This window comes from Choloepus didactylus, chromosome 12 (genome assembly GCF_015220235.1).
Source record: "Choloepus didactylus isolate mChoDid1 chromosome 12, mChoDid1.pri, whole genome shotgun sequence".
Classification (NCBI taxonomy): domain Eukaryota; kingdom Metazoa; phylum Chordata; class Mammalia; order Pilosa; family Megalonychidae; genus Choloepus; species Choloepus didactylus.
In genome coordinates this window covers 50269908-50282303 of record NC_051318.1, presented here as the reverse complement: position 1 = coordinate 50282303, position 12396 = coordinate 50269908, and positions in this window count along the sequence as shown.

Sequence of the window (12396 nt, the reverse complement as noted above, 5' to 3'; positions counted from 1 at the left end):
TAGAGAAGTAAGTTTCAGGGTCTTTGGTTTGTCTATTCCATCATAATGACTCTTATTCCATGGAGTAAGCAAACGGTTCCAGTTTGTGTCACTTCCCAATATATAATTTCAACTATACACTCAAGGACTGGCCTCAGTTTCCCATTGTGTTACACAAGACTTCCACCCAGACCCAAATTCAAAATCCAACTTAACTAATTCAAAATACTTAAAAGATATGTAAATAATATAGCATGTTAGAATGTAACAAAGGCTATGATAGAAATAATACACAGACATGCACACACACATACAAACATGCATGCATATAACCTGGAAAATTGTATTTAGAATTTGATTATTTTCTGAATAAAATGCAACTTTTTTGTTCATGTATGTGGTAGTTCTCTGGTAAAGATGAGATTTAAGGAAAGGCTTTTTGGTAGGACTGCTAGATTTAACAATAATAATAAAAGACTGTCATGAAATTTTTATTTCAGTTAAGCATTGAATGAATTTTTAGTAAACTGCATACTGATTTATGTTCCTGTTTTGGAAACCAACACTTGAAAATCAGCAGAGCTTAAAGTTACATGCACAAGAAGCAACAATTCTGCAAGTGGGTTATTGGATGTAGTCGTGAAAGTAGCCATATCTACTTTCACCCTTGTATTGTTGGATACATGTATTTTAGTTATGGTAGTAATAGCACCATATATTGGTTGATGTTCCAAAGCATATGTAACGCTTCCTGTGATATAGAACACCATTGCTTCAGTGTGTGGTCTCCCAAATGTTACCATAACTGAATCTTCAAAGGACCATTCCACTGTTATTTTTGCCAGTTCTTCTGGGTGGTGGGACATGTAATAAGACAAGTGATTTCCACATCTATTGAAATATTGTCTGATTTCTTTTATTGTAATATCATTTCCTTCATTAGAAGCAATATTATTAAGAATACCACAATGATTTTGTAAATTCATTGGTCATGGTGTTGATAAAACATTGGAATCAGGGAAGGCACATTTATATCCAGAATCCATGTCTAGCCCACTGAAAATAGATCAATGCACCTTCCATTATGAAAGGACCTCATGTAATCAAGTTGTCACAGGTGACTGAGTAGATTCTCTGGGGAATGAGGAAAGTAAGGATCTCTGCTGTTGACATATATGGTGCTTAGCAGTAACAGATAAGCCTTCATGAAAGAAGTTCACATCTTTGAACCCGTGAAAACCCTCTATCCCTGCCATCATGGTCATTTTGTACATGAACCTATAGAGCAAGCAATGAAATGATGGGGAAAATGTGATGACTGATATCCATAGAACATTTTGTATTGCTCATTTTTTATGAGGCATCTTCTGCATTAGATACCTTTTGGTGAATATTCACGTGAGGCACAAATACCTTCACAGTCTTTGTCTTTGCCCAACTGGAGATGCCCAGGCACAGACCACTTTTCCAGACATCGTTTTTAATCTTTCAGTCCCTTTCTTTCCAAGCAGCCAAAATCTTAGCAACTGCACACAAATTCGTATGGATCCATACTTCTGACCATATGTAGTTACAATAAAAAGGCACAACCAAGTTTACTGCTCAAAAGATTTCCTTTCACCAATAACCTTCAGCAACAACTGACAGCCCTAGCCTATCATGCAGAATCATCTAAAAATCAGGTCTGAGGTTTTTTTGTTTGTTTGTTTCACTCCTTAGTCACCCGGTTAAAGAGACTTCCCATGAAGCCATAGGTGTGGATAGCGGAAGAGGAAATGCTGTGGGATTAAGTTTTTAAGAGATCAAGCCACGGACTTCACATAGTAACTACTATTTCATCATACAGTAACTATCATTTCCACTTAATAGATTATTTCTGCACATGTCTAGTCTTATTTTTTGTGTTTGTCAGATAACAGCCAGTATATAAAGGGCAGTTCAGGTTGGGTGGTCATTTTATGTGTCACAGTTGGGTATTTCATCTTAACTTTGTTCTACTCTCAACACAGAGTCTGTTTCTACAAAGAGAATAATACTTATTGGCAAATGGGAGCATAGATTTGGTTCAGAACACTAGAAATCTGTACTGTGGTTCTCCCATTGGTACTTGCCAGATGATCCACACAGCATCCTTAGTTGCCACCGATCCTTTGATTGCCATTAGTTCTGCTGGTTATATAAAGCCAAGAGAGACAGCACTGAGTAGTACAGCCTGCACAGACTGCAAAGGTTGCTATTGCTTTGACTGCCAGTCAAAACTAGCATTCTTAAGGTTTATTCAGTAAATGTTCCACTCAAATGTGCAACAAATTACCCCATACTTCTAAAAGTCCTACTGATCATCATGCCCCTTTTTTGGTGGTGGGCAGTTTAAGGTGCAGAAAATGCCTTTTCATTTTGGAGGGAATACACTGACATTTTTCAGAATAGTGAACCCCACAGATTTCACCGAGGAAAACCCCCTAGCATTTTTATGAGATTTATTTTGTAGGACTCATATGCATTTATATGAGTCTTTGTGTTTTTCTGCATTTTTATTCAGCATTGCAAAAATATAAAATAATTTTGATGTCAATATAATTCTGCTTCTTTTAAGTTAATTGTTTAGTTTCTTTCTGGAAAGCTTTGTTTACCATGTTGTCTTTATTCTTTATCAAAGGCTTAACCAGAATTTTTGTCTCAGCCTCTCCCATTTTATTTTAATCTTCTTACAAGGCAGTCAATGGAACTTTTCAAACTGGAGCTTGATGTTTCTTTTAACATTGCATAAGATTCTGTTTGTCCATTTTTTCAGTTATTTCCTTCTTATATATAGTTGTGTTTTTCTTAAACTTTCTTTAAGATGTCCTCAACTCCATCTTCCAAAACACTACTTCAGGATTCTACTGTGCTATTCTATGAATCAGCAATTTTGTTGAATTTATTATTTTGAAAGGCTTATTTTTTTAATTTCTAAGAATTCTTACTCATGTTTGTTTTCTTCTCACACCAGTTTTCTATTTCTTTATATATGCATCATTCCATCACAAAACACACATCTGGTTTTCTTCTTTGACTTTCACTGTCAAACCCTTCTGATTTAATGGTCTTTAGAGCCTTCCCTGTAATTCTTTTCTACTTATCCCACATCCATTTTTAGAAGTCTCATACATCCACCTAATGTCATACACACTGGCATCCCCTAGATTTAATTTTCAACCCATATATATATTTGGAACTTCAGATATGTATACTTTGATGTCATCTTGACATCTTGAACAACTTAGGGATATAAAAAGTTTAACATGCCCCCAAATTTACTTCTGATTTTCACTCAAAAAATTTCTGTGCTCCAGTGTCCTTTATTGCAATAAATGATCAATCATACAATGCTTTTTTCTGAAACCTCAAAGGAAAGGATACATCATTCCCTATTTCATCTCCACATTCTAAACAAACCCAAGTTCTGATAATTTTAAATAGGTATGTTTTCTTCCATCTTCCTTGCCACTCTTCTAGATTAAGATAGCATAATCTCTCTCACCAGTATTCCTGTCTTATCCTTATAATTTTTCTTCCTGAATACATGTCTGCATTCTTCCCGTAGATTTTCTAATGATTTAATTAGGGTTAACTTTTGAAATGCAAATTTGAGTGTATCATTATCCTGCATAAAACTCTTTCATGTCTACTCACTAACTTTTAAAATATCTTTATTTGAATTAAAAGGCTGTCCATGATTGGAATCTTAAATTCCTTTGATGTTTCATCACTTGTTTTATCTTCATCACATGGTGACACTATCAGAATAATTTTCAGTTATTTATATTTAATTAAGAGATGAAAGTAATGAAGGAAATACTTTACACTGTTCTTACACACACAGTAAAATAACATTTGTTTGGTTAATTATCCTCTACTGATTTAAATGTGTAAAACAGTACTATATATATATGTATATTTAGATATATATATGCTAAACAACAAAACACAGCTACATAAATAGATATATGAAGATGTCATGGTAGATCATAACTGTTAATCCTTATTGCTGTAACTATAGACAACTTAGAAGAGCTATCATGTCAACCATCTGCTCTATATTGCCCTCATTCATTATAATGGAAAGAAAATCTAGAAAATTCATGACTGCTGAGAATATAAATTCACTTGCTGACAAAGATTAGTGATCTGTTACAATGGATAGTGAATCAGTGGTATGATGAATTCCATCTCATTTGAACAAACATCCCAAACTATGAAAAATAGAGTGGATTAGAGTCACAGAATGATAATGACACAAGCTTTGGCATAAAAGGTGTAAACAATGAATTGCCAAGTGTATACTGAATTAATTTATTGATTGGTAAGCTGAAAATTATATTTCAGTAGTACAGTTAGATAAAATCTAGTTCAATTAACTAACAACAATTCTGAGTATGAGATATAGTATTTTTTGAAAGCCATGGTTCAAATAAACTACAATCTGGAATTAGAAAATAACTTGAATATTCATGCATATATACAGACATATACATATACACATATTTATATATTCAATATAAGCATTATGATATATATATATATATATTATAAAACTATTTGAAATTCTATTGGAACGAATGGGAAGGAAAGTGTATATGAATGCTTCTTTAGTTTCAGTTTCTGTAGGTTTTCATAGAGGGTGTGATAAATGGTAACTCAAAGGAAGTTAGGGATGAGGGTAAATCTCAGTTGTAAGTTCTTCACTAATTTTCAGAGATTTCAACTGAAACATCTCAAATAGGAGCCTGGAACTTAAAATGTTCTGTGAAGGGTGTTAACAAGGAAGATTTTTCTATTTTTGGAAAAGTACTTTTTTTGAAAAAAATAACTTTCATCCAACAATAATTTTTCTCTTTGCCCAACAGAACTTTTGCAATCAATAAAAGAAATCACTTCAATCTGCATTTAAATCCCATGTTAAGTGTTAAAGGAGTATGATGCATTAATATTTATGTAATTTCCTAGGTACATATGATAAGTTTTTTGAGGTCAGCATAGAATGTTGGAAACAGGCTGATTAGAAATTTTTGAAATATGGCATTTATATCAGTGTATTCAGTAATATGTTTAGGGATTTGATAACTAATAAGGACCAAATGTTTCTATATAGAAGTCACTTGAGTTTGAGACATTACAGTGTTTCCATTGCTATATATTTTTATTAGGATTAAATATAATGCTCTAATACAGAGAAATAAAAAAATCTAGGCCATATTTGGAATCAAATAAAAGAAAATCTGATCACTATACTACTTTTGTTCTTACATGCAGTAACTAGTTTATATTTGCTAATTTTACATTTAAATGAGTGAACAGAAGCTATAAAATTTTTTATATTATAGGACTTGAATACCTTAAATTTGTAGAAATGATACAACCTCTTTCTCAGGTTCCAAACTCTTAAAGCATCAGCTGGTAAAGAATGACAAAATTTTTTAAAAAATAATGTTAACAGAGGTAGGCATTTAAACTTATGCACAAATTATTTGACCTTTGAAAATGCAAAAACATGTAGAAAAGTTTAGATTATCAGTAACGAGAGATTATAACTTTAAATGAAAAGGTTTAACTTGGAAAATCTAAGTAAATTATGCCATTCTTTTCCATTTTTAGTTTATGTTCCAGATACTTAAAAAATTAGAAATGATATGAAAAAAACTACAGTACATTATCATTATCCATCACTCATTAACTTTGTTGGTCTAAACAGTGATTTCTACAAACTATTCCTTGTACTTCATAAGGAATATATTTTATCCTTATATTTATGGATTGATATCAAAACAATTTACACAGCTGGAATGTCCACAGATATGTCTAATTCTGTTGGATTGAAAATTTAATATCTTTTTAAAGAAATTTAAAAATTAATGCCTTATGGGTTGTTATAAACAAAACTGAAGTATATTTTCCATGCAAGATATTGTTTGGGAGGAGAGTAAAATCTCACTAATTCCATGTAAAACCTTTTCTAAATAGAAATGTTGGATATGGGAATATTTATTTATTTGTTCTTACTGTATCATATATTTCAGCAATAAAAATTCAGCACTCCATTTGGAACATTTATTATCTCCATTGAAGATCAGACTTCTATTTGGATATCCCTTGAAGGCTATTTCTCTATTTCATTAGCAGATATTTGTTAGTACATAGAAGCTTCTAATCAGAAATTCAAGAAAAATGTGCTCCATTGCTGTAACAAATACTTTATATTAATTTTGTTTCTAATTTTTTTCCATTAGAGAAATCATGCAAAATGGGGTGACTTTGTTCTGATTTTATCTATAGTTGAGAAAAAAGGCAAGTGTTGGTGACACAGAAGGACTGAAGTGGGACAGTGGGACAGTTTGTCCCCATTTCATGTACTGGTGACCCCTCAAGTGTCTCACACAATTGAGAGAAAAGATGGACAGAGATGGGGAAGAGGTACACAGATTATTCTTTTGGACCTTAGTCCATGGAATGGTTGGAGGGGGAAGTAAGAATATGGAAGATCCACTTAGAGAACAGCTGGGAACAGGAGTACTTTATCTGATCTCAGTCAGTCCACAGAGATGTCCTGTCATGCATGAATGATAGGGTCAATGTTGGAGGCTGGGAGTTAACAGGTCCTTAGGATCAAAAGATAGAGGCAGTTCTGGGAAGAGGCATGAGGTGTGGTCTTTAGGATGATGGTAATGTTCTCATTCTCAATTAGAATTATGGTTATATGACTGTCTTTACATTTTACTAAAAAATCAAGCTGTACACTAATTATATGTACAATTTTCCACATGTTGTTGTACTTATTATAGAAAGATTATTCAAAAATATGCATCCCAAATGCAAAAACAATAATGAAACTGACTCTTAATATTCACCAGTTAATTTCATCCATTTTCATGACTAGGCACATTAATGTCATGAGATATCTGGTTGCCCTATTGACCTGGGACAATGGGTGGCCAGGCATGGCGTGTGATTTTACAAAGTACAGGATTGAAGGACTAACCTAAAGAAATTCCAAACCCAAAAGTTACATGTAGCAATTATGGAGAAGGTGTTTGTAGCAAATACCAAAGAGCAATAGATGGAAATACTACATAAAGATCACTAAAGTCCTTTTCAAATCAGAAATCTTCACTTCCTAAGTTATAGTGATGTATTTTGCAATCTTCTATCTCTTCATCAATGTTTAATAAGCACTAGTTTTGTTCAGACAACTACAGTACAATGTCCTTTTTGACATATGGGGAGGAGGATAATGGAAAATTCTCTAATCTTCAAAAAAATCACTTAAATTCTCTGAGTCTATGTTTTTTGTTTTTTGTTTTGATTTATAAATAACCAGGCCAACATATTTTCCTCTATCACAGGGATATTTTAAGGATTAAGTCAGAATGGATGCACAAAAATTATACCATCCATTTGCCTAACAACATTTATTCATTCAACAACAGTTCACTAGTGTTATGGTGCAAAGGATATAATTTTAAGGAAGGCAAGAAACACCCTGGCTTTCATGGAATTTATTATTTTGGTGAGGGAAAATTAATATAAACAAGTAAACAATGAACAAAATAATATGACCATACAAAATGTGGACTTTGAAGAAAACAAATAAACAAAAAAAGGTATGGTAGAACATAGCTGCAGAAGGTAAGGTAATCTAAATTAGACAAGATGTTCAATGAAGTTCTCACTAAAGAGGTGATATTTCAGCTGAGACTTAAAAGTTAAGGAGCCAATGATGCACACATCCAAAGGAAGGACTTTTTATGCAGAGAAATAGCATTTTTCAGGCAAGAACTCAAGGCACTTCAGAAAAGAGAAAAGAATGCTGGGTTGTGGAAGGGAATGAGAGAAGGGGTTGGTCAGAGGAGTAAATAATTCTGAAGTGCTACATAGAAGCCACATCATAATAGCTAAATGGCTATGTTAACAAATTTGCATTTTATTCAAGTAAAGTACAAAGTCCCTGAAATATTAGGATTAGTGTACCACTACTGCATTTAAAATTCAAAAAGATACCTGTGACTTTTGTATAGAATATTAGTTGTTAATAGACAAGATTACAGTTTGTGAATTAGATGACTGATGAATTTGAGTTAGAAGATTATTAATGCTGGCAAAAAATTACAGAAAGTATATTTTGGATTTAACAATTTATTGACAGATTTCATGTATGGAATTATGGCAAATGAAAAATTAAGATGATTTCAACCTTTTGGTTGAGCAGTTTTTAATGTACTATTTATATTACTGAAATTTACTTGGTAAGGAACTTGTCAAGTATAATGAAAATCTGGAGATTTCTTGGGCATATACATTTATAGATTCCCCTTAAAAATTCTAGTGGAAATGCAACTTTCACATTTCCTAACCCTTTTTAAACTTTGTTTTTCTCCTTGGTACTTATCATTAACATTTTATGTACTGATTTCACTATTTTCTGTTTCTCCCACCAGAATTAAAACTTCAAAGGAACTTGCCTATTTTGATCAACGCTGTATACTGAATGGCTAGAATAGAGTGTGTGTTTTGATATGCATTTTAAATGAATGGGCTTTTCTGTTGGTATTTCCATGTACAATTTCATAGCACAGGAAAGTGTCTAGGGATGTAGTTAAAATTTTGAAAGCTGTCAATATAGAAGCTATTTAATTCTACAGATTTGGATAAACTGATCTAAGGGGAAAATATGGATAGAGATATGAAGAAGTACCTAAATATTCCCATTCCTGGAGATTCCCCCAAATTCAGAGTTTGTAGAGTCAGCAAAGGAGGCTAAGAAGGAGAAGGAGAGGGAGAAGGACAGGGAGAGGGAGAGGGAGGAGGGGAGCGGACGATGAGAGAGGAAGAGACCAACACTGGGGATGTACAAAATCAAATATAAGTGATTCAAGAGAGATGGGCTAGTGGAGTATATCCACTACTGCTGCTACATAGAGGAAAAATATGTCAAAAAATGTCCATGGAATTTGGCCAAACTGTAGTAATTGATGAAATGGATATATGTACATTAACAAGGAAGAATGAAGTGGATGGAAAAATGGAGTGTGCTTACAATTCTGGTGATACGACTACAAAAATATTGAGTAAAACAACTACTGAAAATATTTGCTAATATATGTTTTATTTCCATCAGTGACTGATAGGATTGTAATGATAAACCCCAAAAGGTAATGGGAACATTGAAGCTGCTTTTGCCCCGAAGAATTTGGCAAACAAGACAAACTGAGGTATTGGTTTTCAGAGACACAGGTGTTACTGGAGTGTTGACAAAGCTTTATGTCATGCAAGGAGTCTAATGGGATGGTTCTCCATAAAGCTGGAATCCCAAAGGGTCACACACCCATTCGAAAGTATTGCAGAAAAGTTGTTTCACATTAAGCGGAGTAATTGAGAAAGGTAGTCCCTGAGAAATTTTAAACCAAATCTGCCACTCACAGTTTTAGCAGAAATAATTCATGTTACCTACGACATTAAAAAACCTTGGCCAACAGAAATATTTAAAGTGGTCCTGGACTAGTAAAAGTTCCTTTCTAAAGAATGCATCTTTACCCTAGCCTCAGAGGAATGTCAAAATTATTTTTGAATGAATACGAACAGTTCAAAGAAAAAAAAATCACTAAACACAAGAGGAAACAAGGCATGATTATTCATAATTAGCAGAAAATAAAGAGAAAAACTAGCCTGCCTGTAATGTGACAATGCTTACAAAGTTTTAATTAAAAAAGATATAGAGGAATTAGGAAATCATAATTAATAAAAAACAAGATTTTTAAAAGAAGCATATAACATTTCTAGAAATTAAGAACATAATTATAGAAAATAAACAGTGAAAGACATTCACATCTGAGTAAAATATAGTAAATAACAGCAGGATTTGTCTTCCCTTCAACAACCAAAAACAAAAACAACAACAAAAAACTGGACAAAAAAATCATTTTTGAAATAAAATATAATTAAATAAATAAATTAAGACAGGGGATAGCCCTTATGTGGTGTGCAGTTTATCAATGGATATGTTCTTCAATTGGGATGTTTGCTGACCCTGGACATAGGCTGGTGATTGCACTTGGCTCATGTAGAGGGACTGTACTGGAGAAAGATAATCTAGCAAAGCTCTGTGTGGTTGTGTAGTTCTGACACAACAGTACTGAAAATCCAGAAGCCCCAAATGTATGAATGATTTTATTCCATTGTCCATTTGCTAAATTCTTCAGCTAAGCAGCAGTCTAAGAATTTCTGTAAGTCATAATGAAATCTCCTATAGTATTACAATTATTTTTAGAAGACATATTACCACTCCAACAATAGGGTCTCACTCCAGTACCCATCTTGTTTTCAACTGAGAAGATAGAGACCAGCCAGACGCTCATCAAAATCTATTAGGAACATTCACTAGGAAGAGGAAAAAGCCAAAGGGGAAATGATTGCAATCTTGTCTGACCCAGCACAATCTCTGGATTGAGGTGGTCCGACACTTACCCTGTCAGAGGAAAGTGGATATGCTCCTATTAGAAGATACCACTTGGAGATTCTTCAGTTCCTTTATTTATCTTGCCTAGAATAATATAAAAAATAAATCATTTCATATGTCAATAGAAAAGATAATGCAACAGATAATAAAGAGAAAAATCAAACTTTAGAATCAGACCCACAGACAATAAAGGTGTTGGAGTTAGCAGAGAGGATTTTTTTCTTTTCTTTTCTTTTTTTTTTTTTTGGCACATGGCAAATTCTTTATTTTCATATTAACATTAAACATAGAACTCGCCATCCTGTTTTCAAAGCAGGTACAAGGATATACACAATGCCAAGATATTTTGAGTTCACTTAGCTCCAAATCGATGGAAAATGGCCTTAAGAGATAGGGGTGAGGCAGAGAACCTGATGGTGCAGAGGAGACCGGAGCCTGGGGTCACAGATACAAGCTCTTAGGGGTGGAGGAGTGGAAAGCTTCCTTGGAAAAATCAGTTACATTATAGTTCCATGAATTTGATTCTAAAACATCCAAATTTATTGTAGGAATGCAAGGATTGACAAGATGCAAGAGTTACCCAACTTCCGTGGTAGTATGTCCCTTGGTTCCTACACTTAGTGGAATTAATAACCAATAGTTTGAATGTACTTAAAAGCAATCTTTGAATAAACAAATAATATAAAATATATTAAAATATAAAAAATAAATCAAAATTTTAAAAATATAAAAAAGGATTTTAATAGGGTAATTGAAATAAAAAGTTAGAAAAATAGATGAAAATGGAGAGAATTTTAATAAATAAAATGAATCAAATACATATTGTACAAACACAAATTAAGATATCTGAGATTAAGAACTTATTGAACAGCAGAATTCGCACCATAAAATATTATTAGTTAACCGAGAGCAGGTCAATAGGAAATATCCAAACTGAAACCAGAGAGAAAAAAGAACAGGAAAAAAAAAAGGAGCAGAGTCTATGATGTATAGAGAATATAGTAAAAGTCTAAAATAGGTGTAAATGGAGTTCCAGAGAGGAGAGAGTGAAAAAGAAGCAGAAGAGAAAATGGGATAATAATTTCCCAAAGCTAATGAAAAACAGCAACACACGGACTCAAGAAGGTAAGTGGAACTAAGATATGATAAACAGAAAGGAAAGCACAATTATCTAGATCATGGTCAAACCTCTGAAAATGAAAAAGGAAAATAATTTTTCAAAACAGCTTGAGAGGAAAAATTTATATTACCTTCAAAGGATGAACACTAAGGCAAATGGCTAAAATTTTGACAGAAAATGAGTCAAGGAATGGAATGGCTAAAATTATTACATTAACTGTCTACAGCCAGTAAACATTTTCCTGAAATAGAGTAATTTCAGGCAAAAAAGGAAAAGCTGAGATAACGTGTCACCAAACAGGAATACTAAGCACCAAGCTCTGCTTTGATTCAAGTTGAACTTCCCTATTTACATAACAGAGTTATCTTTTGCAAATTAAAGAATCTTTCTGTATCTTACCTTTCTTACCTATGAATATGAAATATGAAATAAAATATTGCTTATTTGTGGAGAGCCGTCTCCCGGGACGGGCATAGCGCATGCGCTGTAAACCTGCTCCAAAGTCCCCCCGCCCATCGAATGAGCCAAGATGGCGCCCATATCCTGCTTCCGCTTATGACGTGCACACTCACTATTCCTATCTGCCAATTGAGTGCATATGCGCGGCGCTAGATCATTGGTTATGAGTAGAGTACTTAAGAGTTTGCCCAAGCGAACCTCGGAGAGACAGCCCACTAGGAGCCGTACCTGACGGCCACATCGAGGCTGCTCTCCCGCGAGGCACTCTGCCCCGCGTGGAAACCTGTAACAGAGAATGCTTATCTAGCTTCAGTAAAAGACTTGCTCTCGCAACCGCCGTGTGGCT